General features: G+C 40.6%; 1 long non-coding RNA gene across 1 annotated transcript in view; it reads right to left on the bottom strand.

Annotated features, from left to right (window-relative positions):
• LOC134737617 (uncharacterized) overlaps positions 1 to 23,099 on the bottom strand; it is a 117,310-nt gene that overhangs the window by 42,315 nt on the left and 51,896 nt on the right. The window contains exon 3 of the long non-coding RNA XR_010122692.1: positions 10,042 to 10,096. This is a non-coding gene — a long non-coding RNA (uncharacterized LOC134737617). The remainder of the gene's footprint in view (positions 1 to 10,041; positions 10,097 to 23,099) is intronic.

Raw genomic sequence — 23,099 nt, 5'->3', positions numbered from 1 at the left:
ATTATTTGTATATATAATTATACAAAATTATATATAATTTATACAATAATTAATTATATATTGGACATTAATTCATCTTAACCCAGTTTTATTTAGCAGTCCTCCTCAGCTACTAAAATCTTTGCATTTTGTAAGATCCATTTGCCTTTCACACACTGCAGCTAGGTGCAGCAGCTAAGAATCTCCTTGAGGTGGTTTTTTCTAACTGTCCACTTAACAGGTGTTAAATAGACAAGTTTGTGATGTAGATGATACTGAGGTGGCTTTGAAGTTGTGCAGTGCATCTTGTCTTTATATTTATCTGTCTCCCACACAATGTTAGCTCTGGGGCTGGGACTGTGTCTGTTTCACACTTATATCCCCAAGATCCACCACATTGCCCAATATGTGGTAACCATGCAAAGAAAAAAGTGTGTTGAATTAATGAATGTCCATTGTATATAATCCTGCAAAGCAAAAAAAATTAAAAAATTAAGAAAATCACGTGTCATTCTACTACACAGAGATAACCATTGCCAATGTTTTGATACAATTCCTTTAGTCTTTTTTCTATTCATAAATATTTGTATCATCCATATCTACATTTACACCCATATTTGTAACTTTTCCTCTACTTCTTTTGAAAGAAACAGCCAGCATTTACTGAAAGATCTGTGCTATGAAAGATCCATTGTAATAAGCCACACTTGTTGGTTTAAGCTCCTGGGAACTTCTAGTCCAGAAATAGAGTTGGAGTCATGGCTAGCAAGGTACATCTGTCATGAGGCTCAGTATTTTGGAATTTATCCTGGCATTTTAAATATGAAGTGGGGAGAACAGTTGGTCCTAGCTCTGCCAGTAGGAGTGTGAAAGACCCTGGAGGAACCTGGCCCAGGAGGCTACCTTTACTGAAACTCTGACCACCAGTACAGTTCTTCACTTTATGAGAGCAATTCTTTCCTGAAATCCATCTTAATAGGGTAAATCATCCAAAGTTGAAAACAACACTGTATTATTTTCAGTGAGAAAAAAATTTTGTACCTTAAGCCTACAAATTTACCCGCATTCTACTAAAGAAAACCAAAATATTTAAGGACAAACAAGAAATAACCACCAAAACTCATTAAAATGGACAAAATTACTTCAATTGTTAAGTTACATTAACCTAACAAAACATTGCCCCTTCATCAATTACTTCACATAATACTGCGATTTACTCGCTCTCATTAATCCATTACACAGAGCACAATTAAGACTCTGCTTTTGAATTTTAAAATGATGCTAAATTTTTTTTTTTTTTTTTTTGAGACGGAGTGTCACTCTGTCGCCCAGGCTGGAGTGCAGTGGCACGATCTCAGCTCACTGCAAGCTCCGTTTCCCGGGTTCACGCCATTCTCCTGCCTCAGCCTCCCGAGTAGCTGGGACTACAGGTGCCCACCACCCCGCCCAGCTAATTTTTTGTATTTTTAGTAGAGACATGGTTTTACCATGTTGGCCAGGATGGTCTCGATCTCCTGACCTCGTGATCTGCCCACCTCGGCCTCCCAAAGTGCTGGGATTACAGGCGTGAGCCACCGTGCCCGGCCCCGATGCTAAATTCTTAAACAATATAATCTTTAGAACAAACAAGGAAAGAAGCCCAAACAAGGCAGTAGAGACAAAAGAAATCAGTTAAAGCAAAGAATTATTTCACACTCCCTGAAGAGGTGGGTATCATTGGGAGCGTACGATTGTTTTTTATAAACAAGCAAATCACTAGGATTCTCAAACACCTGTTAAGTGGCCAGTTACCAAAAACCACCTCAAAGAGACTCTTAGCTGCTGCACCTAGCTGCAGTGTGTGAAAGGCAAATGGATCTTACAAAATGCAAAGATTTTAGCAGCTGAAAGAGGACTGCTAAATAAAACTGGGTTGATAAGATGAATTACTGTCCTATATATAATTAATTATTGTATAAATTATATATAATTTTTGTATAATTATATTTAGAGCAATTATATTTAGAGCAATTCTTTCCTGATAACAGTTTTCCTGCTGGTGAAAGTAAAGTGTCTCAAAAAAACGATGTCTTTTTTTTAAAGTCACACAAAATTGTCAAATGGGAGAGCAGTGGCCTTGAGCAATTACAGTATCATATGATAAGTGCATTAAGGAGGGGACAAAAGTTATCATTGTGAGCATATCTGAAGGTAGTCTTTAGGAGTAAGGGAAGGCTTCCCATACGAAGTGACGTTTAAACCAAGCCTGAGAGGTAATAAGCACTTACTTTTGTAACTAAAATAAAACAAAGGGTTTAAAATTTGTATTGGCAGTTATTAAACACTCAACTATTAAATATTATAGGTAAATAAATAAACAAATGAATGTATATATGAAAAAATAAATATAAGATTTTTTTAAAGCAGAAAGATCAAATGATTAGTCTGCTCTACCACCAATTTGAGGGAGAATCCCAAGTGGAAAAACAATCAGCCAACTCTCAGCCCTGAGCTCAAAGTGTGATCCACGGCCCAGAGCACCAGCATCACCTAGGGCTTGTTAGAAAAGCAGAATCTCAGACCCAGCCAAGACCCACCAAATCACAATCGGTATTTTAAACACAGGTGATTTGTGTGCACATTGAAACTTGAGAAGCGCTAGACCATGATTCACCATTTCAGCTGCACATTAGAATCACCTGCCCAGTGCAAACTGGTGGTTAAAAGCACAGATCCTGTATCTAATTCCCAGGTTCCTTAGCTTATTAACTGTGGGATCTTTGGCCAAATCCATAAACTTTCGGTGCCTCAGTTTCTTCATCTTTGTGATAGACAGCTACTGACATGATTCCCAGAGGCTCCTGTCTCCTGGCATTCATACCCTTTTGTAATCTCCTCCACTTATGTGTGGACTGGACCTAGTAAACTCTTTCTACTTAATAGAGTACAGCAAGAGCAACAGAGGGCTGCCTTCTCTGCTTTCAAGATAACATCTTGTTGCAGTGGTTTCCTGAGGGAAAGAACGCTGTGTCCTCACGTGGAGGAAGGGATGGAAGGGCAACAGAAGGCTCCCTTCAACCTCAAGCCCTTTTATAAAGATGCTATCCCATTCATGACTTAATCACTTCCCAACAGCCACACCTCTTAACATTGTTACATTGGGGATTCAGTTTCACACAAATTTTGGAGGAGGCACTATCATTCAAACCATAGTATAATAGATGTCATTTCCAAGATTAAGTTATAAAAGACTGACTTAAATCTTGCCCACCATCTCGATCTGACTCTTCTCACTTGCTCAGTTGATGAGGCAAGCTGCCATGTTGTGAGCTACCCTATGGAGATACCCAAGTGGCAAGGAGCTGAGATCCTGAGTCCAACAGCCACAAGGAACTGAATCCGACCATCAGCCAAACAACTTAGCTTGAAAGTGACCCCTCCCAGGCTAGCCCTGAGATGCATGTAGCCCTGCCTGACACCTTGATTACAGACTTAGGAAGGCTCTAACCCTAAGAACCAGCTAAGCCACATCTGTTTGCTTGATCTACAATAAGGGTAAGAACATAAATGTTTGTCATTTTAGGCCACTAAATTTTGGCTATGCAGTAATAGATAACTAATACAATCTATAAAATGGTGATGATAGTAGCATTCACTGCATATAGTTAATACAAAGTTAAATGATTCACATAAAGTGCTTAGAACAGGGCCTGGCGTATAAGAATCATTATATACATTGTGCTATTAGCTATTTCACAAGGCATTAATGCCTTTGGTATCTGTATTAGTCCATTTTCACACTGCTGATAAAGACACGCCTGAGACTGGGTAATTTATAAAGAAAAAGAGGTTTAATGGACTCACAGTTCCACATGGCTGGGGAGGCCTCACAATCATGGTGGAAGATGAAAGGCACATCTTACACGGTGGCAGAGAAGACAGAATGAGAATCAAGTGAAAGGGGTTTCTCCTCATAAAACCATCAGATCTCATGAGATTTATTCACTACCAAGAGAACAGTATGGGGGAAATCGCCCCCATGAATCAATTATCTCCCACCGAGTCCCTCCCACAACACATGGGAATTATGGGAGCTACAATTCAAGATGAGATTTGGGTAGGGACATAGCCAAACTGTATCAGTATCCACCAAAGAATAAAAATTATTTTGCTACCGCCAAATGGCCCCAGCCTCCTCTGCCTCCTGAAAGCTTCCTTCTCTACCTTCCTTGTCAATTAACTGTCACTCCTAGTTGGCATCATTAGGTCAACTTCTGGCTATTCCTCCTCATCCAGAAAAAAAAAATTTTTTAAGCTGTTTCTAATTAGCTATAGACTGGGAAACTTGATAAACCAATATGTTATGATTGTGACTAACCTAAAAGTAAGTAGGCTCTGATTTAGGGTCTGAGGAGTTCTCCTATGAGTACAATTAAATATTTTTGTTTTAAAACAAGGGGTTTGTTACCATCAAAAAGGATGGTCCTGCTGCTTTCCATTTCTCAGCTATGTTCCAGTCAGTTGAGGTCACCAGATTTGGGAGGCATCTCTGAATGTCTACCATGAGATCAGCACATTCTACATCAACTGTAATTCATCACATCTCTGATTTCACTCATCCCTAAGTGTAATTCCCCTTGGCCCTATCCGGAGTTTGTATCAGCCAAAACATACCCTTGTTTTTAATGCCTCCATATAATCAAGTTTAATTTCTTTCTTTCGTTATCAAGAGTTCCCACTATACAGGGATTAAAGGAGACTTCTTTGAGGAAGAGAAGATTAAATTAATTACCTAAAGGAGAAGTTGAATGTAAATGTGTGGAGGAGAAAAGAGGGGATTGGAAGATGGTTTAAGGCAGAAGGAACAACTTATGTGATTTCCCCAAGGTGGGAGGGAGCAGAAACAAAGTCAGTGTGGCTTGGCTGGACTCACTGTGTGAGGGATAAGGTGCCCTGAATGGGGCAGGGGCCAAAGCATTATGGCCTTACACATTGGTTAGGAGTTTAAGTTTCAATCTGAAGACACAGGCATGACACTACAGGGTTTTAAGCAAGGGTCTGGCAAACTATAGCCCTTTAGCCACATCTGGTCCTTGGCCTATATTGGTAAATAAATTTGTATTAGAACATAGCCACATCCACTCATTTACATATTATCTATAGCTCCTTTCATGCTACAAGGGCAGGGTTGAGTAGTTGTAACAGAGACCACACAACCTGCAAAACCTATAATATTTACTTTCTGACTCCTTATAGAAAAAGTTATTTACTACCTCTGTTTTAGGCTCACGAGTTCCATGATCAGACCTGTCTTCTACATAGATTCTGGCTGCTGGTCGAGAATGTGCTGACACAGGGGCAGAGCTGCTATTACTTTTTCCTTCCTTTACATACCAGCTGGAGCTGGAGCACAGTGAACTACCCTTGTGTAAGACAGTGGGGAGACAGAGGTGAGGCCAGTGGTTTGGATCATCCACAGACAGGTAAATCAGATCCTACAGAGACTGGTTGCATTTTTAATAAACAAAGGGCATCTTGGAGAATAAGGGAGATGATACACAGACACTTTTTTTTATTTTCATTGATGTATAAGAAAATGTGGTGGCAGGTTAATACAAAAAAAAAAAAAAAAAAAAAAAAAAAAAAAAAAAAAAAAAAACACTAGCATGGGTTAGAAGTTTCAGAAAAAAAAAAAAAAAGCCATTCCTCCCAGGCTGCCATCTGTGTGTGGTGACTCTCTCCCCAGGATGAACCAGAGAATGGTGCAAATCTGAGATTGCTGTTCTCATGTGATCAATAGGAGGGAAGTCACAAAGATGTGAAAAGACAACGCTGGTCCCCAAATGTACAGTTGCGTAGGTCCTTCCTGGGTTTACTTAGCAGCAATGTTTGCTTTAAAAAAAAAGTTATTATTCACCAAATTTGGTTGGGCCAGTGAGATAGAAAATGGGAAGCCAAGGGGAGTCATTTCTTCAGGACACTGGCAGAGGCCCAGAGTACAAAGTCGTCTACAAATTCTCAAATCAGTGTGAGACTTGAAAGAGAACTATGTGTTGCCAATGCGGGCTTGCCAGAGTAGAATTGAAACCATACCTCTACCTCATGCAAGCATCCTCCGCTGGGAGGATGTTCTTATAAATCCCAGCCTTGGAGCCCATCTCATCTGCAACCCCCTCCCTGTTCCCCGTCTCTTTCACTCCCAAAACCAGAGGAACATAATAAAGACAAAAGGCATGCATCTCTCCAGAGCACCTCTGGGCTGAAAGAAGTGGAGAATCAAAAATCCACAAAGGATGAACATGAGCCCCTTGGTCCCTTGTGATCATGTTCCCGGGGACTTTGCCATTGTGGCCTATTTGACGCAGGCACCACTGTGTGTTGCAAAGTCCATGGCTGCTGGGAGTAGACCCCACAGTGCCCGTAGCAGCAGGAGACTCCAGATCTTGCTGTTTTTTTGTTTTTATTTTTTTCACCTGAGCTACTCCTCCCAGTATCTAGCCAAGGCATTCCAGGTTGATTTATGAAAATCTGACCTCAATCCAGAGAAACTCCCAAATGAGCCCAGTGGGAACACAAATAACTACAGCCTGGATTGCTGCACTTGCAATGAAAACCAAGGATGAATCACAGCCACAGAACTGGAGAAAAGAGTTTTTCGTTCTGGGACAGATTCCACTGTTTCCACTGGGAGGTCCTGAACTTGGTATTCAAGGACTCCCAGAATCTGACTCACTTCTCTCAACTTTCACTTCCTACACAGACACTGTCAGATGGATTTGGTTCCCTGTTCACCCATGGGGTACCCCAGCCCCATCACTGTTCCAGCTAGAAGTCTTCACTCTCATCTGGTCCCTTTATATCCAGGAAAACACTTCAATAAAAACCAGGAGGCACCTGTATACATGTAGAGAGGAAGGGTCCCTACACAAAGCTAGAACCAGTTTTCAACTGGTTCAGGCAACCAGGAATTTCATTCGGTTTTACAGTGAATTAGTTTTTGCCAAAGCATTTTTGCCCAATGTGCTATCTCAAAAGGAACATAGTGCTATGTCTTTTACTGAGTCCACAATACATACTTTTATCTTCTCTCTGGTAATATCATTGTGCCACAACAGTACCAAAAGGAGGGCATTATTTCTAAAGTGTAGCTGTAAAGTCAAGATTCAGGACTACATTGTAGTTCACTCCAGGGTTGAAGGATAAATTGACTTCCTACATAAAAATTAAACCTTACTTGTGAAGACACAGGTGATAAGCTACTTGGATTCTCTTCACCAAAAAAGAAAATAAGGCTAGGCATAGTGGCTCACACCTGCAATCCCAGCACTTTGGGAGACCGAGGTTGGAGGATTGCTTGAGCCCAGGAGTTTGAGACTAGCCTGGGCAACAGGGCAAGATGCTGTGTCTACAAAGTTTAAAAATTAGCTGGGTATGGTGGCACACATCTATAGCCCCAGCTCCCTGGGAGACTGAGGCAGCAGGGTCACTTCAGCCCAGGAGGTTGAGGCTGCAGTGAGCCATGTGCAGCCACTGCACTCCAGCCTGGGTATCAGAGTGACATGCTGTCTCAAAAAAAAAAAAAAGAAAAAAAAAGGAAAATGAAACTCCAGAAAATTTCTTTGCCAATTATATATGTTCTACTGAACTTTCTACAAAGTTAACATTCTTCCTGGTGTTCTGGTTAAATTTTAATTGAAAAAAACTAAAATAATTATATATTATTAGCCCTAGATTAGCAACATTAAAGGCCAATAATCAATAGTACTATAAGCAAGTACCTAGTGCTTTGGTGATCATTTGTAAGCACTGCTTTCTCCTTCCATCATGAAATGCACTATTCTCTTGACTTCCACTTTCTGGAGTTCTTTCTACAATTCTGGACTCTTCTCATTCCACTTTGTAGACTTGTCCACCATTATGCAACCATTAAATTATACAGTTCTCCAAGTATCTGCTCTGAGCCTTCTATTCTTCTCCTCTACATTGTCTCTTGAGAAAATTGTGTTCATGCTCCAGGATTTGAGTGACATCTCTCAATTGATAGCACCTCTAGTAGATTGAGGAGTGGTTCCAAAAAGATGTGTCCAAATATGAACCATTGCCTGTTGATGTGACCTTATTTGGAAACAGGTTATTTGGAGATTAAATTAAGCTAAAGATCTCGAGATGAGATCCTCTTAGGTTTAGGTTCGACCCTAAATCCAATAATGAGTGTTCCTGTAAGACAAAGGAAAGGAGGAAATACTGACACACACAGAGTGGAAGGCCATGTGGAGATGAAGGCAGCAGACTGGAGTCAAGCAGTCCCAAGCCAAGGAATGCCAAGGGTTGCCAGGAGCCAACAGAAGCTAAGAGAGAGGGATGGCATGCATTCGCCCTTGCAGCCTCCAGAGAGAACCATCTCTGCCAATACATTGATTTTGGACTGCTGGCCGCCGGAACTGTGCAAGAATAAGTTTCTGTTGTTTTAAGCTGCCAAGTTTGTGGTAATTTGTCACAGCAGCCCTAAGAATCTAATACAGTACTCAAATCTGCATCTAAGTTCTGTGGCCTCTCTCTGAGTTCCAGACAAACATCTACAACTGCCAACGTTACACCTCAGAGGAACCTAAACTCATCGTGTCTCTGATTTAATCCAACATCTTGTCTGCCCAAGCCCACACCCCAACATGGCTTCGTTCTGTCTCCCCAACTCAGTGGATGGTATCACTATCCATCCAGTTCCATTAACCAGTTCTCTGGGTGTCACTCATGATGCTACCCTCTACTTTCTTCCCATAACTAATCGCCAAATACAGGCAATTTTACCCCCTAAATGTCTCTTAAGTCTATCCATTTATGTCTATTTTTACTGTCACACCTTAGTCCAGTGAGCATCAGCTCTTGCCTGGACTATTGCTGCAGCCTCCTAACCAGTCTGCCTACTTCAAGTCTTGCCCTCTACAGTCAGTTCTCAGTCCAGCAGCTAGAGTGATCTTATAAACATAAATCGAGTCACATCGTAGTCCTTCGATGGCCTCACATAACCCTAGGCCTGCAAGGCCCCCCATTGCCTGACCCCCCAACTACTTTTTCAGTCTTGGCTCACACACTTTTTCCCCTAGCTCCCTGAGCTCCAGCCATTCTGGCTTTTTTTTTCCTCCCCAGAAACCCTTGTAACATAGCAGGACCTCTGGTTTTAAATATTCTACAATTCAAATCCTGGCTCAGCCTCTTCTAGCTGTGTAACTTTGAGCAACTTACTTAGTTTTTTGGTATAGGTTAGGGGAAGGGGGTAGGGAAGCTAGGAAGTCCATTTCCCCATCTGGAAAATAGTAATAACAATAATTTTTACCTTACTGAATTGCTGTAAGTATTAAACGACCTGATTCACATCAGTCATTTAGTAAAGTATCCATTACATTCTTAAATATCAATGTTACCATCTTCTAACAATTTTGCCGTCTCCCACCACAAGGAATTTCCTATACCCACCATATCTCCACATCCTCCACCTAATCCATTCCCCATTATCCTTCAAACATTGTCTCCAATGCCTTCAGGGAATTATCCAACCATCAGCCTACCTTGGGGTCCTCTACAGAATTTCAGGGTCCCATGTAGCCTTTATTCCTAGCATTTATCACAGCAAGACCTGAGTCTTACCATGCACAACTCTTACATTACCAAAACAATTGCTTATCCAACAATGGATACATTGAAACCCTGGAATTTCTTCTAATGGAATTTTTTTGACCATGTATTTTTTAATGGTATGATAAACACATTGAGAACAATTTTCAAGGTGATAATGGAGTGATTTGCTAGGCAGCCAATGGCTTGTTGAAGATGCTGTATCAGCTCACTCTCCACACTATAAACAGGCAGCATGAGTCAAAATGGACAGATCAAAAACGACTCTGTCAGAAGTATTTCACTATGACAATCTTAACAACTACAGATTGCTTACAAATGAACAAGAGATGGTAGGGAGGTATTAGGTGAGAGATAACTTTAGAAATATATGGCAAATGCAAATAGATAATATGAATAGATTGTATCCAACACATTTAAACATCTCCTTCACGTTCCGTAGAATCTCACCTGAAGATTTTCCTCTGAACTCTGCTTTCACTTGGTTGTCCAGTGACCAGGGACCCTGATAAGAAAATGGCAATAATGTTACACTCTCCCTAACAGTAGTGATACCATTTTTATTTCTGCATCCCTAACATAAAGTTTAGGGTCAGTCTCATAGGAACTTCTCAGTAAGTGCTAATTGATCAAATAAATGAATGTTTTTGGATACCAATTAACAACACAGCTGTTCCCCAGAGAGATCCCTCAAGAAGTATGGCCATTTGACAAGAGTTTTAACCTCAGGGCTTCAGGGAACATATGATACTACAATTCCTATGCAGTGTGAACCAAAAAGTATCTGAGACAAGTTTCAATCAATTTAGAAAATCTACTTTGCCAAGGTTAAGGATGAGTCCACGACACAGCCTCCAGAGGTCCTCAGAACATGTGCACAAGGCGGCTGGGGCACAGCTTGCTTTCATACATTTTTAGGGAGACATAATACATCAATCAATGCATGTACGATTTACTTCAGTATGATCTAGAAAGGCAGGACAACTCAAAAGGTGGGGGCTTCCAGGTCAGAGGTAGATTTAAATTTTTTCTGATTGGCAGTTGGTTGAAAGAGAAAGGAATGTGTGGGTTATGATAAAGGGTTGTGGACACCAAGGTTTTATCAAGCAGATAAAGCCTCCAGGTAGCAGGTTTCAGAGAGAATAGATTGTAAATGTTTCTTATCAAACTTAAGGTCTGCGTTGATGTTAATGCTGAAGGGGTATAATGAGGCATGTCTGACTCCTCTTCCATCATGGCCTGAACCAGATTTTCAGGTCAATGCTGGAATGCCCTTGGCCGAGAGGAGGGGTCCATTCAGATGGTTGGGGGGGCCTTAGAATTTTATTTTTGGCTTACATGGTGTTTTGGGCTTCCCACAGCCAAGTTCCCTGGATTTTCCTCTGGGAAGCCTCCCCTCCTCTACTCTCACTCTTTGTGCTTTGGGTGGAACACAGGGGTGGGTGTTCAACCATGAGCTATAATCCTGGACATGTGACCCAAACCTAGCCAATCAGAACATCACATCCTCCTAGACACAGCAATTGGTTCTGAGATGGACACGTAATCCAAGCCATGGCAATCAGTCCAATTGGAGCCAATCCTGAGTCTTTTGTTTGAACAACCAGAAACAGTTGGTGAGAACCAGACTCTTTTCCATTGGTCTTGGGGAAGCAACCCTGCAAGCCAGGAATAACCTAAGGCCATCAGCAAAGGAGGGCCATCAGCAAGGAAATCAACCCAAAGGAAGCAGAACACAGAGAAGGAGAAATATCAGGTCTTGAAGACATATTTGGAGCCCCTGGATCTAGCTATACCTGAACTCACATTGCCCCTGGACTGTTGCCATGTGACCCAACAAAGTCTTTTTTTTTTTTTTTTTACTTAGTTTGACTTTCCTGTCACTTGCAGCAAAGAAGACCCTGATCAATACTCTATTTTCTGAAAACATCTGAGTTTTTTGATGACTTTAACCTAAGAATTTCAGCTTCAATACACTATATGAGTAATTAATGATGCAGGTCTCAGGAGGGTGAAGCAGGAGTTACCAGGTCACAAAGGCCCCAAGGGTAATATGTGAAGATCTAGACATTTGTACAGCATAACTAGTGATAACTCTGAAACTTCCAAGGACTCAAGTGGTTAAAGTTAACTGTATCTGAAATTCAAACACTAACTGGAATTAGTCACATTTAACTGGAATTAGAATACATTAGGTCACCTATTTCCATTGTAATACCAAATTAGTTCCCATTAATTGGCCCCTATTTATTTTCAATCACTTGCTTCTGTCAGATATTTGTACTGGCATTTCAGTCAGGAAGACGTTAGCTAGGCCTAATTGCTCAGACTGTATTTCACAGACAGCCTGTGCTATCAGATAGCTCTGGAAAGAAAACAATAGATGGCTTAACATGCAACTCTAGGAATGTCAGGTATGTGGTCATAAAATCTAATATTTTCAGAGCAGGGAGAGCCTTAGATTAGCTGCTAACCTTCCCTATGGCCCAAAACATTAAGTGGCCCCAGAGCTAAACTCATTTCTGACTGTTTTTTAAAAAGACATTTTCTTAAAGAGTAAAAATCATGACTGTCATACAAATAGAAAATGAACACATCAAAGGTTTTTATTTTATTCACCAATTAATGAGGAAACCCTAAGGTGTTAAACTGGTTCAAAGGAGAATTCAAAGAACAGACACATATGCAGGCAATCAGAAATGCCCAGCAATGAGGAAATGCATTTGTTAATAGATGCAAGACTGGTTTTCTCCACCAAACATTCATTTGCATTGACTGTGGATGAGAATCATTTACATTACTATGTTTTTTTTTTTTCATTTACAGAGTAATAAAATAGCTCAAAGAGAGTGAAAGGCGCAGACTACTATGAACTTAAAGAACCCAAATTAAAGTACCGGATAGCACCCAGCCATATGATACACAGTAATTCTTTTCTCTCGCCATTCAAAAATTTTTAGTTTTTCCTCTCAGTATATGATGTTTGCATTAACCAAAATATATTACACACGTTATTAGAGCATTTTTGTGGTTTTTTAAAAACCTCACTGAGCCTCAGTTTCCTCATTTTGAAAGAAAGGAAATTGTAATATTCATCTTGAAGGGTGTGGTAAAGATTAAACGCAATAATGTCTGGGAAATCCCCTAGAACAGCACACCCAGAACCTAGTTTAGGGAAAAATGTATGCTTCAATGGAAAACTATGCATTGTCTAGGGTATACCCTTCCAGATAATCTGATTCTGATTCTATGGGAGCTCTGTAACTGTATTACTGCCTAATAAAGTTACAGTTATTTATCTAAGTACTGTAGTAATTACAGTACTTACATTCAGTAATTTTGTCTATAGACACAAAAATAAATTCTGTTAGGGAGAGAACCTGTCTCTTCCCCTGACAATAAAGCCAGTTTTGCAGTCACTTGCAAATTTATTTCATTATTTCTGATCTATGAAAGTGTGGTTTGACTTCTCCTTTAAACCAATTGTAACATATGTCAAAGGCTGGCTGCACTAATACCACAGACACAACCTCTTGATAAGACAAAGCTGAGTTCATTGCTTACTGCAGTAAAGGACACACTGTTAGGAGCAGCAAATCCATACGGGTCTACAGCAACCTCAATTCTTGCCTCCTCAGAGAAAGAATTTGACATAAGGCAAACGAAAGGGCATAAGACAGAGTGAGAGACCGAGGCAAGTTTTAGAGCAGGAGTGAAAGAAAGTAAAGTACACTTGCAAGAAGGCCAAGGGGGCCACTTGAGAGACTCAAGTCTGCAGTTTGACTTTTAACTTGGGGTTTTATACGCTGGCATTCTGCATGCGTAATGGCCTGCCAGCCCTGGGGGTGTTGCATGCGCAGTGTGTTTACTTTAGTTGTGTGCATGCTCATACGCGGCGTTCTTCCCTTACCAGTCAAGCGTTCCTAGAGGAAGGTCAAATACCAGGTAAACTCCACCATTTTGCCTCTTAGTGCGCATGCTTGAGCCCACTTACCCGGCTCCTGAGATTTTATCGGGAAGCTGCTGATCAGCAGCTTCAGGTGTTTTCTGTCTACTGGGAGACTGCCTTTCCCTGGCGTTGGCTGGGACCAATTATCATTTTAGAGACAGTTTAACAACTGCCTAACCATCACCTGATGGTCATCTGACATTCTTGGGCTGGGAGTTCGCGGGGCTCTCCTGCTCTGCTCGCCATTGGCTAACTATCTACTGTAACAATACCACCTAGCAAAGCTGTGGCCGTGTCTTGCAGGAAGAAGGTGAGGTCGGAATTTATTAAGAATTGGAAGTTTGATTTAAGGTGGGCTTTCAAAGCAGAGATATGATTAGGATTGGGTAAGGTTCATGGTACGACAGTTCAGAATTGCTAGAAACAGCAAGGTGACAATTTCAAAGCAAGAGAGGTGAAGAATCTTCAGGAAGCTTTAATAATCAACATCTGCCTGTGTAGCCCACTCTAATGAAGACACAAGAATAGCACAATGTCATGTTAATGCAGAGTAGGGTGTGTTTGGTTCTCAGCACCCAGCCTGAATATGAGGTAAGGAGACTTCTGTTCTCAGCCCCTCCTGAGGTCATTTTTCAGCCTCAGTTGAAGGATAAACCATTGATTTCTAAGGATGTAATCAATCCACCTCTTTACCACTATTAGAGGTATCATAATTGCATATCAAGATTCTATCAATAATTGCATCTAAGTTTCTGGAGGTGGTTGTTTCAACTTCTAAAAGGGTCAGGTTTTCCAGTTCTTTCTGCCTTCCTTTTGCTAGAACATTTGATGGGACAGCCGCTGAGCAACAGCATTTATGACTCCAGAGATCACACATGTGAACCCTGCCACACAAATACTAAACCAGGATTATGGTCAGTTTGTTCTTCACTTCTCAGTCAGGAGCCAAGGGCATCCAGGTTACACTAAAAGAACAGATCCCATCCCCCAATCTGAAGAGTTCACAGAACCAGACATGGAGTCGTTAACCAAATGACCTAAGTTTCTGATTTCTTTGTTTACTTCACCAGATCTTTTTATTAATATTAAAAATCTAAGAGAGGTCTGCAGGGATTTACATATGACATTCTTCTCCTAAAACAGCACATGTTCTTCCTCCAGAGTCCAATACGATGTCTAAAGCAGATCTGTTCTGAACCCACCACTTGTCCAATTTCATCATCTTCTTGGATGAGGAGTTCTGTGGCTTAGAGGAGAAAAAGAAACCTTTTTCTCTACTCTCTGGGACTGTGAGTGGGACTTGTGAATTAATCTGACAAAGGACAGATTAAATGAGGAAAAAGGCATACAAATTTTATTTGATGTTAATATTTTAATTTTTATGTAGACAGAGGCATTTTTAGAAGTGAAGACCCCAAACAAGCAGTTAGCCCTGGGGGATTATATACCATTTTAACAATGGGCAATAAATCCTGTGTGAGAGAAGTAACAAGACAAAGGAAAGTTGGGGTTTGGGCTCCTAGGGGCAGTAAATTGTAGGAAGGTGACTAGAACATGTATGGTAAATAAGAGTTGTTTAGTAAGGTTTGTTATGAAGAGAGTCATCCTTCTCTTCCTAATACGGGAACACCTTTACAAATAGAAATTTATGTCAGTTTTACAAAGGGAAATATAAGTCCTGCTTTTAAGCAAAAAAGGGGAGAGCAGAGAATTCTTCCTGTGCCTGCTATTTCTCAGTTTCCTTCAGCTCAAAATAATTATTATGCCAAAGTGACATATTTTGGGGTGACAGTTCTGGTACGCTGCAGTAGCCTTCATGGCATTGTCTAAATTGTTTGCTGTTCTCTTAACCATACCAGGTAGGATTCCCCCAGCTTTTCACACCTCTTATAAGCATGAATAAAGAGACCTAAGGAAAGGGAAAAAATTCAAAATCCAGAATTCCCTTGAAGTGAAGATCTACTGGTCTCTTTTTCCTAGAGGATAAATCAATGAGACAATAAATAAATAACCTTTATATTATAGGTGAAGACAATAAGCAGTAAAACAAGGAAACAAGGTCATCAAAATTGAACAAATTTTGCTAAGATTCTAATACATTTTATAGCTTTTCAGAAGCATTTACACATACTACAATCTTCTTTTTCCCTTAACAAAAACATATAGTATTAACTTGCATAAAAACATGTACCTCTCTGCCAAGATTATTCCTAATAGAGTCTCATTCAGGTATATTCAATTATAACTTTTAACCAAAGTAACTTTATTTCCCAGAGAAAACTGGGGTAAGCAGGAAGAGTGTGGATAATTGTCCACTGTCACACATCAGCACTTTGCAGACTAGCAGAGCTCATGAATATAACACAATTTTCTACAGCTACACACAACCCTAATACAACTTCTCAAAGTGGCAAAAATGATTACATTCATTAACAGGCACAAAGATAGCATATAAAAATAAGAAGCAAAAGTATACAAACTTTAAGTTATGCTTAATAATTAACGTTTCAATATGCTATCTTACTCAGAAATTATATTGTCATCCAATGACTACCTATTCATTAACTAAATTTAATAGTTCCAAATATCTTGGAAATTAATAGTCTCACAGACTACAAAACATAATTAGTGTTGAAGTAAAATTTTTCAGAATAAGTCAACACAAATATATATTTTTCATAACCATAAGCATTAAATAGAAGTAAGCCTAGTTTATTTGATCAGTTAATCTGTGTAAGTTTAAGAATATACCCAATTAAGGCTGGGCACGGTGGCTCACACCTGTAATCCCAGCACTTGGATCACAAGGCAGGTGGATCACAAGGTCAGGAGATCGAGACCATCCTGGCTAACATGGTGAAACCCCATCTCTACTTAAAAATACAAAAAATTAGCCGGGCATGGTGGTGGGCGCCTGTAGTCCCAGCTACTCGGGAGGCTGAAGCAGGAGAATGGCGTGAACCTGGGAGGCGGAGCTTGCAGTGAGCCGAGATCATGCCACTGCACTCCAGCCTGGGCGACAGAGCGAGACTCCGTCTCAAAACAAACAAACAAACAAAAAAGAATATACCCAATTAGAATAAAATCATAAGCTTCGGTTATACTTTACCCTGATAAATCAGAGAAAATATAACTTTTTCATTAAGCCAAAAATAATAAGTCTCATTTGCAAAATTTCACTGAAAGCATGTAAACTCAGACTCTTAGACCATTTAAGTTTCTATAAGATTATCATCTTTAACATATCAAAAGTATTTATTCAATTTTTTTAATTTCTGGGAATTTTTAAAAATATTCAATTGATAGAAGCACTTATTTCAAATAAATCAATTAGAAGGGCTCCTTTAATCTTTAAAGTTTCCTCTGAGAACCTTATTGATTAGTCACTGCATTTTTTACATAGAGTTGTCTCTCCACAACCATGGGCTTCACATTCATGGATTTAACCAACCTCAAATTGAAAATATTCTTTAAAAAATTTACATCTGTACTGAACGTGTAAACTCTTTTTCTCTTCATTATGCTCTAAACAATACAGTATAACAAATATTTATACAGAATTTACATTGTATTGGGTATGGATATGGTTTGGCTCTGTGTCCCCAAATCTCATCTTGAATTGTAATCCCCACATGTAAAGAAAGGGACCTAGTAGGACATGACTGGATGATCATGGTGGTGGTTTCCCCCATGCTGTTCCCATGAGATCTGATGGTTTTAAAGTGTTGACAGTTCCTCCTTCACTGGCTTTCTTCTATTTCCTGCCACCTTGTGAAGAAGGTGCTTGCTTCCCCTTTGCCTTCTGCCATTATTGTATGTTTCCTGAGGCCTCTCTAGCCATGTCAACTGTGAGTCAATTAAACCTCTTTCCTTTACAAATTACACAGTCTCAGGGAAGTTCTTTATAGCAGTGTGAAAATGAACTAATACAGTAAATTGGTACCAGGAGTAGGGTACTGCTATAAAGATGCTTGAAAGGTGGACAAAACTTTGGAACCAGGTAATGCACAGAGGTTGAAAAAGTTTGGAGGGCTCAGAAGAAGACAGGAAGATGTGGGAAAGTTTGGAACTTCCTAGAGACTTGTTGAATGGCTTTGACCAAAATGTTGATAGTGAGATGAACAATGAAGTCCAGGCTGAGGTGGTCTCAGATGGAGATGAGTAACTTACTGGGAACTGGAGTAATGGTCACTCTTGCTATGCTTTAGCAAAGAGACTGGTGGCATTTTGCCCCTGCCCTAGAGATCTGTGGAACTTTGAACTTGACAGAGATGATTTAGGGTATCTGGTGGAAGAAATTTCTAAGTGGCAAAGCATTCAAGAAAAAGCAGCATAAAAGTTTGGAAAATTTGCAGTCTGACTACGAGGTAGAAAAGAAAAACCAATTTTTTAGGGAAAAATTCAAGCCAGCTGCAGAAATTGCATAAGTAATGAGGAGCCAAATATTAATCACCAAGAAAATGGGGAAAATATCTCCACGGCATGCCAGAGATCTTCACAGCAGTTCCTCTCATCACAGACATGGAGGCCTAGGAGAGAAAAATGGTTTTGCGTGCTGGGCCCAGGGCCCCTGCTGCTCTGTGCAGCCTCAGGACATGGCACCCTGCATCCCAACCACTTCAACTCCAGCCATGGCTAAAAACAGCTCAGACCATTGCTTCAGAGGGCGCAAGCCCCAAGCCTTGGCAGCTTTCATGTGGTGTTGGGCCTGTGGGTGCACAGAAGTCAAGAATTGAGGTTTGGCCACCTCATGTTCTCACTCATAAGTGGGAGCTGAACAATGAGACCACATGGACACAGGGAGGGGAACATCACACACCAGAATCTGTCAGGGGATGAGGGGCAAGGGGAGGGAGAGCATTAGGACAAATACCTAATATATATGGGGCTTAAAACCTAGATGACAGATTGATAGGGGAGCAAACCACAATAGCACATGCATACCTATGTAACAAACCTGCATGTTCTGCACATGTATCTCATAACTTAAAGTAAAATAAAAAATAAAAAAGAAGAAGAGGAAGAGACATCAGAATATCTCCTCTATATTGTTTGACTTTCTACAGTAAATAAATACATAAATAAATGAAGAATTGAGATTTGGGAACCTCCGCCTAGATTTCAGAGGCTGTATGGAAATGCCTGAATGTCCAGGCAGAAGTCTGCTGCAGGGCTAGAGCCCTCATGGAGAACCTCTGCTAGGGCAATGCAGAAGAGAAATGTGGGATTGGAGTCCCCACACAGAATCCTCACTGGGACACTACCTAGTGAAGCTGTGAGAAGAGGGCCACTGTCCTCCAGACCTCAGAGTGGTAGATCCACCAACAGCTTGTATCATGCACCTGGAAAAGCCGCAGGCAGTCAACACCAGCCCATGAATGAGCTACCCAAGGCCATGCAAGCCCACCCTTTGCATTGGCATGCCCTGGATGTGAGGCATGAAGTCAAAAACTATTATTTTGGAGCTTTAAGATTTAATCACTGCCCTGTTGGCTATCAGACTTGCATGGAGCCTGTAGCCCCTTTGTTTTGGGCAATTTCTCCCATTTGGAATGGAAGCATTTTCCAATGCCTGTAATGCCATTGTATCTAGGAAGTAACTAACTGGCTTTTGATTTTATACGCTCATAGGTGGAAGGGACTTGCCTTGTCTCAGATGATGCTTTGGACTTGGACTTTTGGGTTAATCCTGGAATGAGTTAAGACTTTGGAGGACTGTTCAGAAGCCATGACTGTTTTGAAATGTGAGAAATACATGAGATTTTGGAGGGGCCAAGGGTGAAATGATATGGTTTAACCTTTTGTCCTCACCCAAATCTCATCTCAAATTGTAATCCCCATGTGTCAAGGGAGGGACCTAGTGGGAGGTGATTGGATAACAATGGTGGTTTACCCCATGCTGTTCTCATGATAGTGAGTGAGTTCTTTTTTTTTTTTCTTTTTTTTGAGATGCGAGTCTCGCTTTGTCGCCCAGGCTGGAGTGCAGTGGTGTGATCTCGGCTCAGTGCAAGCTCCGCCTCCCAGGTTCATGCCATTCTCCTGCCTCAGCCTCCTGAGTAGCTGGGACTACAGGTGCCCACCACCACACCTGGCTAATTTTTTGTATTTTTAGTGGAGACAGGGTTTCACCGTGTTAGCCAGGATGATCTCGATTGATAGTGAGTAAGTTCCTATGAGAGCTGATGATTTTACAAGCGTTGACCATTTCTCCTTTGCTGGCTTTCTTCTCTCTCTTGCCACCTTGTGAAGAAGGTGCGTGCTTCCCCTTTGCCTTCTGCTATGATTTTAAGTTTCCTGAGCCCTCTCCAGTCAGGTGGAACTGTGAATCAATAAAACCTCTTTCCTTTACAAATTACCCAGTCTCAAGGAAGTTATTTTAGCAGTGTGAAAATGGATGAATACAGGTATTATAAGTAATCTGGAGATTATTTAAAGTATATCGGAGGTTATATGTAGGTTATATGCAATTACTACACCACTTTATGCTGGTTATTTGAGCATCTGCAAATTTTTGTATCCTGAAACCAATTCCTCATGGATACCAAAGGAAGACTGTATTTTCTCTATTGTTTTTTAGCCAAGACAGGGTAATTCTTTTTGCAAAGTCTTTTTTTTAAATATGTACTACTATCTTTATTAAGAGACTCCCTCCTTTGGAGTTGAATGACTAATGTGGGAGCATCCAGATGTTTTATTGGTAAGGCCATAAATTTATTCAGATTTCCACTTCGTTTTTGTCCTAAGCTCTTTTCAAAGCACTCAGCAAGGAATTGGGAGTTCTGGCAGTAGGGTCATTTCCTATTCTAATCTATTCTTATGTGTTAAATACCCAACTTCTGACTTGGCAATATTTATTTGTGAAAAGTTAAAGGAGAGCCAGGGCTGCATCTGCTTCAAGATCTTCTCCTGAATGGTGTCTAAAGGTATAAAGAACTATCTCTGAAGTCTCCAAAGAACTCATCCTTTCCTTGCTTCCGACTGGATTAGAGTCTAATCTACCTTCATAGAGAAGAGTTTGGGTTAGACTCCAAAAGACCTTATCCAACATTTACAGCTTTTCTAAGGCCCTCTGATTTTCTGTAAAAGCCAGGGTCCTTTAAATCATTCTTGAGAGCTTCCAACCCTGCTCGTTCTATCCAGTCCTTAGCATGTAAGATTACCACTAGCACATGAACTTATTGATAAGATTAGTGAGTCCTGCATTATACATTCATAAGATAATTTCTCTGCAAATTTCTCCCTGTCCTGTCTGGGCTTTGAAAAGTCTTTTGACAATGGCACTCAGCTAAGACTGAGACCAGGGTTTGAAATCAACAGAAAAGGGTTTTGTTTGTTCTGAGGGAGATTTAACTCTAAGAGACAATGGAGCTTAAGGTGATGCAGGAGAGCCTAGAGGGAGGAAGAGCAAATAAGAGGGATAAATGGGGCAGAAGGAAATGGAAGAGTATAGGATTTGAGGAGAGTAGTAGTATAAAGGCTATTATTAGGTTAAAATTGTGATTCAGGAGGGTCTAAAGAGAGAGATTGATTTAAGGTTATTTAAAATTTTGCTTTGGCCAAGTAATATCTTAGAAAAAAGATTTTGGAATCTGAATATTTCAGATTTTTTTTATAAGCATTAAGAAATGAGGACCATTGGAAGTTTAAAGTGCTCCTTTTTGAACTGAACTTCTCAGTCCCCATGGCCTGCTTAAGCAAAGGGCTTACTTCAGCGCCTATGCTTGTCCACTTCCCTATGAATTTTCTCTTCCTGATAGACAACAAATACTACAAGAGAGGCAAAGAGCAGTGCTAGTACGAAAAGACTTCCATCAACCATATACATTTTTTTTTCCAATTTGGGCACCTAAGAAGAGTTTCTTAATCCCAGAAATTAAAATTATAAACTCAGCATCTGGGAGCTCAATGAAAGAGATCAAAGTTCCAAACACTGCAAGATTCATTCACCCCATTGATTAGGTCTTATGACCTAATCACCTCTTAAAGATCCCACCTCTGAATATTGTTACAATGGCAATAAATTTCAACATGAGTTTTGGAATGACATTAAAGCCAAAGCAGTTATAAAAGGGAGTTCAGCTCTCTCTTGTTTTTTCTCTCTCTGTCTGTCTCTCTCTCTTTCCCTCTCTCTCTCATGCTCTCTTGCCCTTCTGCCTTCTACCATGGGATGACGCAGCATGACCACCCTTGCAAGATATGAGACCCTCCACCTTACACTTCCCACCCTCCAGAACTGTAAGCAATAAATCTCTGTTCTTTTAAACTACCTAGTCTTAGGTATTCTGTTATAGTAGGAGAAAACAAATTAAGACAGAAAATAAATTGGTACAGAGAAGTGGAGCTGTTACTATAACAAATACCTGAAAATGTAGAAGCAGCTTTGGAACTGGGTAATGTGTAGAAGCTGGGAGAATTTGGAGGAGCAGACTAGAAAAAGCCTAGATTGCTATGAATAAAGTGTTAAGGGCAATTTCAGTGAGGGCTCAGAAGAAGATAAGCAGACCACAAAAATTCTGTAATGTCTTAGAGATTACTTAAGTGGTCATGACCAAAATGTTGATAGAAATACAAATGGTAAAGGCCATTCTGATGAGGTATCAGACAGAACTGAGGAACAACATATTGGAAACTGAAGTAAAGGCCATCCTTGTTATGCAGCTGCAGATAACTTGGCAAAATTGTGTCCATTTCCTAGGTCTTTACAAAATGCAGAACTTAAGACAGATCAACTAGAATATCTAGTGGAAGAAATATCTATGCAGCAAAGCATTCAGGCTGCCAGGCTGCTGCATGGCTACTTTTAACCATATACAGTGAGATGTGAAAGGAAAGAAATAACTTAAAGATGAACTTTATAATTAAAATAGAGGTGGCTGGCCACGGTGGCTCACCCCTGTAATCCCAGCACTTTGGGAGGCTGAGGCAAGTGGATCACAAGGTCAGGAGTTTGAGACCAGCCTGGCCAATATGGTGAAATCCCATCTCTACTAAAAATACAAAAATTAGCCAGGCGTGGTGGTGCACACCTGTAGTCCCAGCTACTCAGGAGCCTGAGGCAAAAGAATCACTTGAACCCAGGAGGCGGAGGTTGCAGTGAGCCGAGATCGCGCCACTGCACTCCAGCCTGGGCAACAGAGCAAGACTCCATCTCAAAAAAAAAAAAAAAAAAAAGAGGCAGAACAAAAAGATTCAGAACATTCAAAGCTTGGCCATGTAAAGAATAAAAAAGCATGTCAGGGAAAGAAAAATAAGGGTGTGGCCAAGAGACTGTTTGCTCAAGAGATTAAAATGGCTAGAAAGCAGCCAGGTACCATTCATCAAGACAATGCAAGAAAGACCCCAAAGACATTTCAAACATTTTTGAGGCTACACTTCCCATCACAGGCAAAGCTCTAGGAAGGAAGAATGGTTTCAGGGAATAAGCCCAGGGCATCCTCGATGGGCTCACTATCCAGGACTGCCTAAGGACTCTGCTTCCCTCAGCATCCCTCAGCCACCCCAGCCATGGTTCAAGTGGGCCTTAGTATGTCTCAAGCCATAGCCCTAGAAGGCTCAAGGA

The sequence above is a fragment of the Pongo pygmaeus genome, chromosome 10, assembly GCF_028885625.2.
Source record: "Pongo pygmaeus isolate AG05252 chromosome 10, NHGRI_mPonPyg2-v2.0_pri, whole genome shotgun sequence".
Classification (NCBI taxonomy): Eukaryota; Metazoa; Chordata; class Mammalia; order Primates; family Hominidae; genus Pongo; species Pongo pygmaeus.
This window is presented reverse-complemented; position numbering and strand designations above follow the sequence as displayed.